Below are 5126 nucleotides of genomic sequence, written 5' to 3' on the forward strand. Positions count from 1 at the left end.
TTTCACACTTCTCCTGCAGAATGGTTTTCACTGGCAAGGCAAACCACATTTACTCCATGCGTGGCTAGCGCTATATCATCTAGTTTACAGCAACATTCTTTGTGCCGTCATGTTACTCTGAAGTCTTATGACCGCTCTGAATCGCAGGGAAGGGGCTTTGTGCATGAGAATCCTTTGTCCACAACTCAAGTTATTGTTACATATTAACATTTTGGCATGTACTCAACACCACCGTAAAACCTCCTGTTTTTCAGTCATTTTTGTGGAAAAATCGTCTGAAAACAAAACACTGGTCGTGACAAAAGACCTCGACAGATCGTCCCTGGTATGCAAAGTCATTGTTGGCTTTGGACAAGACAAGAATGAAACCACAGGATTTCTGTTGTTTGACAAAGTACTTGGAAGTGAGCTTTATGGAAGAGTGGTATGAAGGAGAGGTTAGGGGGAAGTCCTTGTTGGCTTTGGACAAGACAAGAATGAAACAACCGGTTTTCTGTTGTTGGACAAGGTACTTGGAAGTGAGCTTTATGGAAGAGTGGTATGAAGGAGAGGTTAGGGGGAAGATAGTCCCTGCAGGCCAGGCTTCTCGTGGTGGCAATACATTTGGTGCCAAGTGAAATGCCTTCCAAAGTGCTTTGATAAAAGCAAACAAGTGTAAGATAGTTGAATATGAGATGACAGCATGTATTGAAGGCTGGTGTAAGAGCTGCTGGTCTTGAGTGATTTGTAAGGGAGGTGACTGTTTGCAAGAGGGAAGTTGGCTGATGGTGGGTGAATTAGATTATACTTGGTGGGAGGCATGTGATAAAAGTCCTAGCTCTCCCCGTCGGGGAATCGAACCCCTATCTTCCGCGTGACAGGCGGAGATACTGACCATTATACTAACGAGGAATTTCGATGTGACAGATACAGTCTTCATTTGAAAAGACTACCGTAGCCAATGAGCGAAATAAGAGTTTTGTGTCCCATTTGAGGTGCCTTTTAAAGGAATGTTTTGAATCACGCAAAGCAATTGAGAAGAAACTAGGCATGATCTGCAGCATGCAAGTGGTGAAAAGGGCTCAACAAGAATCTCATTGTACAGGAATGTGTTTCTAACATGCACTGTATATATGACAATAAACGCTTGAATCTTGAATCTTGGTGGCAACACCCAGAAATTCTGCCTTGTGGTAGATGTAGGACACTCCGCATCATCAAAACAATAAAAAGTAGAATGTTTGCTCCAGAAGAAGCTAGACTTTTTTTTTTCCCTTTGCAGTGTTGATAAGTTGTAAATAGATTCTACTTTGGACCCTTATGTAGATTTTTCAAACCCCCGGTACCGTATCATAGGACAACAGGACAGGGCTTTTGACCGAAGCAAACTGGATTCATATCAGGCTATTTGAAGGGGGGCTATTCACATTTAGGCCTAAGATGGGTGAGAATATCAAAACAGTATTCTAAGTACCACATCAGACTATAATGGTGATAACACACCTATTGAAATTTCAACTTCTGCAGTCTCAGCTATTATGTAAGTAATGGGTGAGAATGCTCAGCAATTTGGAGGTGAGATGGGCATCATCATGCCTATTGAAATTTCAACTTCTGGAGGCTGATCAGCTATTATGTAAGTAATGGGTGAGAATGCTTAGGAATTTGGAGGTGAGATGGGCATCATCATGCCTCTTGAAATTTCAAATTCTGGAGGCTCATCAGCTATTATGTAAGCAGAGGTGAGAATGCTGATCATTGATAACAGTGCTACTCTTCCTGCTCTTGTTTTCTTCTCCATTTTCCTCGTTGTGGAGTCGTTAGCGGTAACCTTCCCGTAGCAGTGACACCTCTGTGACTGAAAAGACTGCAACGACTGGCGCATCGACTCCAGCCACAATATATGGTCGGAACGACAGCGTGAAGTCATCATCAACGCTCGCTCGAGCCATCACGGCAACGACGCTTGGCCTTTAAAGTGCTGCGTTAAGACCGCAGTTTCCCTTGGAGGCGGGGTTTAAATTCCACTTCTGACATTGCAAACTTCTCTACCAGAATGATTTTCACTGGCAAGGCAACCCAAGTTCACTCCTTGCTTGGCTATGCTACGTTGTATTGCTGCTGGATTCATATCAGGCTATTTGAAGGGGGGCTATTCACATTTAGGCCTAAGATGGGGGAGAATATCAAAACAGTATTCTAAGTATTACATCAGACTATAATGGTGATAAGACACCTATTGAAATTTCAACTTCTGCAGTCTCAGCTATTATGTAAGTAATAGGTGAGAATGCTCAGGAATTTGGAGGTGAGATGGGCATCATCATGCCTATTGAAATTTCAACTTCTGGAGGCTGATCAGCTATTATATAAGTAGAGGTGAGAATGCTTAGGAATTTGGAGGTGAGATGGGCATCATCATGCCTCTTGAAATTCCAAATTCTTTAGGCTCATCAGCTATTATGTAAGCAGAGGTGAGAATGCTGATCATTGATGACAGTGCTACTCTTCCTGCTCTTGACGGGGGCATTGTTTTCTTCTCCATTTTACTCGTTGTGGAGTTATTAGCGGTAACCTTCCCGTAGCAGCGACACCTCTGTGACTGAAAAGACTGCAACGACTGTCGCATTGACTCCAGCCACAATATATGGTCGGGACGACCGCGTGAAGTCATCAACAACGCTCGCTCGAGCCATCACGGCAACGGCGCTTGGCCTTTAAAGTGCTGCGTTAAGACCGCAGTTTCCCTTGGAGGCGGGGTTCAAATTCCACTTCTGACAATGCAAACTTCTCCAACAGAATGATTTTCACTGGCAAGGCAACCCAAGTTCACTCCTTGCTTGGCTATGCTACGTTGTATTGCTAAACTGGCACTGTATCGTCCAGTTTAAAGATTATTGCGGCCGTTTTACATCTGAAGAGTTCTTGCTTCCAAATGCTTTTTGATAAAGCTTATAGTTAGGGATGGCTCAGGTAATCCTGAAACATCCCATGTTGCCCAAGCTGCTATAGGCTTAGACTGCTGGGGGACCTCATCTGTCACACCTTTCCTCACTTTGCTCTCTTTTTCCCCCTGTTTAATTTCTCAAATGATTTTATGTACACGTGACATTATTGGGGTTATTAAACAACTTAAACAACAGCCAAGACACATGAACAGCACGTAGACCCACATAGTCACTCGAATGATCCCTGGGCCCGCCGACACTCCTCCCCCCCTCGAGGCGTGGGTTCAAATCCCACTTCTGACAAAGCAACCTTCTCCAAGAGAATGGTTTTCACTGGCAAGGCAACCCAACTTCACTCCTTGCTTGGCTATGCTATGTTGTATTGCTATTCTGGCACTGTGTCGTCCAGTTTAAAGATTGTTGCAGCCGTTTTACATCTCAAGAGTTCTTGCTTCCAAATGCTATGCCTACTATTTGTTTGCCTCAGGAGTCCTCTTAAACAACAGCCAATACACTTGAACAGCACGTAGACCCACATAGTCACTCGAAAATCCCTGGGCCCGCCGACACTCCTCCCCCCCTTGAGGCGTGGGTTCAAATCCCACTTCTGACAAAGCAACCTTCTCCAAGAGAATGATTTTCAATGGCAAGGCAACCAAACTTCACTCCTTGCTTGGCTATGCTATGTTGTATTGCTATTCTGGCACTGTGTCGTCCAGTTTAAAGATTGTTGCAGCCGTTTTACATCTGAAGAGTTCTTGCTTCCAAATGCTTTTTGATAAAGCTTATAGTTAGGGATGGCTCAGGTAATCCTGAAACATCCCATGTTGCCCAAGCTGCTATAGGCTTAGACTGCTGTGGGACATCATCTGTCACACCTTTCCTCACTTTGCTCTCCTTTTCCCCCTTTTTAATTTCTTAAATGATTTTATGTACACGTGACATTATTGTGGTTATTAAACAACTTAAACAACAGCCAAGACACATGAACAGCACGTAGACCCACATATTCACTCGAATGATCCCTGGGCCCGCCAACACTCCTCCCTCCCCTGGAGGCGTGGGTTCAAATCCCACTTCTGACAAAGCAACCTTCTCCAAGAGAATGGTTTTCACTGGCAAGGCAACCCAACTTCACTCCTTGCTTGGCTATGCTATGTTGTATTGCTATTCTGGCACTGTGTCGTCCAGTTTAAAGATTGTTGCAGCCGTTTTACATCTGAAGAGTTCTTGCTTCCAAATGCTTTTTGATAAAGCTTATAGTTAGGGATGGCTCAGGTAATCCTGAAACATCCCATGTTGCCCAAGCTGCTATAGGCTTAGACTGCTGTGGGACATCATCTGTCACACCTTTCCTCACTTTGCTCTCCTTTTTCCCCTTTTTAATTTCTTAAATGATTTTATGTACACGTGACATTATTGTGGTTATTAAACAACTTAAACAACAGCCAAGACACATGAACAGCACGTAGACCCACATATTCACTCGAATGATCCCTGGGCCCGCCAACACTCCTCCCTCCCCTGGAGGCGTGGGTTCAAATCCCACTTCTGACAAAGCAACCTTCTCCAAGAGAATGGTTTTCACTGGCAAGGCAACCCAACTTCACTCCTTGCTTGGCTATGCTATGTTGTATTGCTATTCTGGCACTGTGTCGTCCAGTTTAAAGATTGTTGCAGCCGTTTTACATCTGAAGAGTTCTTGCTTCCAAATGCTATGCCTACTATTTGTTTGCCTCAGGAGTCCTCTTAAACAACAGCCAATACACTTGAACACCATGAAGATCCACATATTCACTCGAATGATCCCTGGGCCCGCCGACACTATTGTGCAAGAATTCCTTTCATGGTCAGGATGGCCGAGCGGTCTAAGGCGCTGCGTTAAGGTCGCAGTCTCCCCTGGAGGCGTGGGTTCAAATCCCACTTCTGACATTTCACACTTCTCCTGCAGAATGGTTTTCACTGGCAAGGCAAACCACATTTACTCCATGCGTGGCTAGCGCTATATCATCTAGTTTACAGCAACATTCTTTGTGCCGTCATGTTACTCTGAAGTCTTATGACCGCTCTGAATCGCAGGGAAGGGGCTTTGTGCATGAGAATCCTTTGTCCACAACTCAAGTTATTGTTACATATTAACATTTTGGCATGTACTCAACACCACCGTAAAACCTCCTGTTTTTCAGTCATTTTTGTGGA

The 5126-nt window shown here is 44.3% G+C and overlaps 1 non-coding gene across 1 annotated transcript; it reads left to right on the forward strand.

The window, feature by feature from the left end:
• Positions 1–4776: 4776 nt before the first annotated feature.
• On the forward strand, positions 4777–4859 carry trnal-aag (transfer RNA leucine (anticodon AAG)). Its single transcript has one exon. It is a non-coding gene; the product is annotated as a tRNA-Leu (tRNA).
• The last annotated feature ends 267 nt before the right edge of the window (positions 4860–5126 follow it).

This window comes from Leuresthes tenuis, unplaced genomic scaffold (assembly GCF_036924035.1).
Source record: "Leuresthes tenuis unplaced genomic scaffold, fLeuTen1.0.hap1 SCAF_3, whole genome shotgun sequence".
Classification (NCBI taxonomy): domain Eukaryota; kingdom Metazoa; phylum Chordata; class Actinopteri; order Atheriniformes; family Atherinopsidae; genus Leuresthes; species Leuresthes tenuis.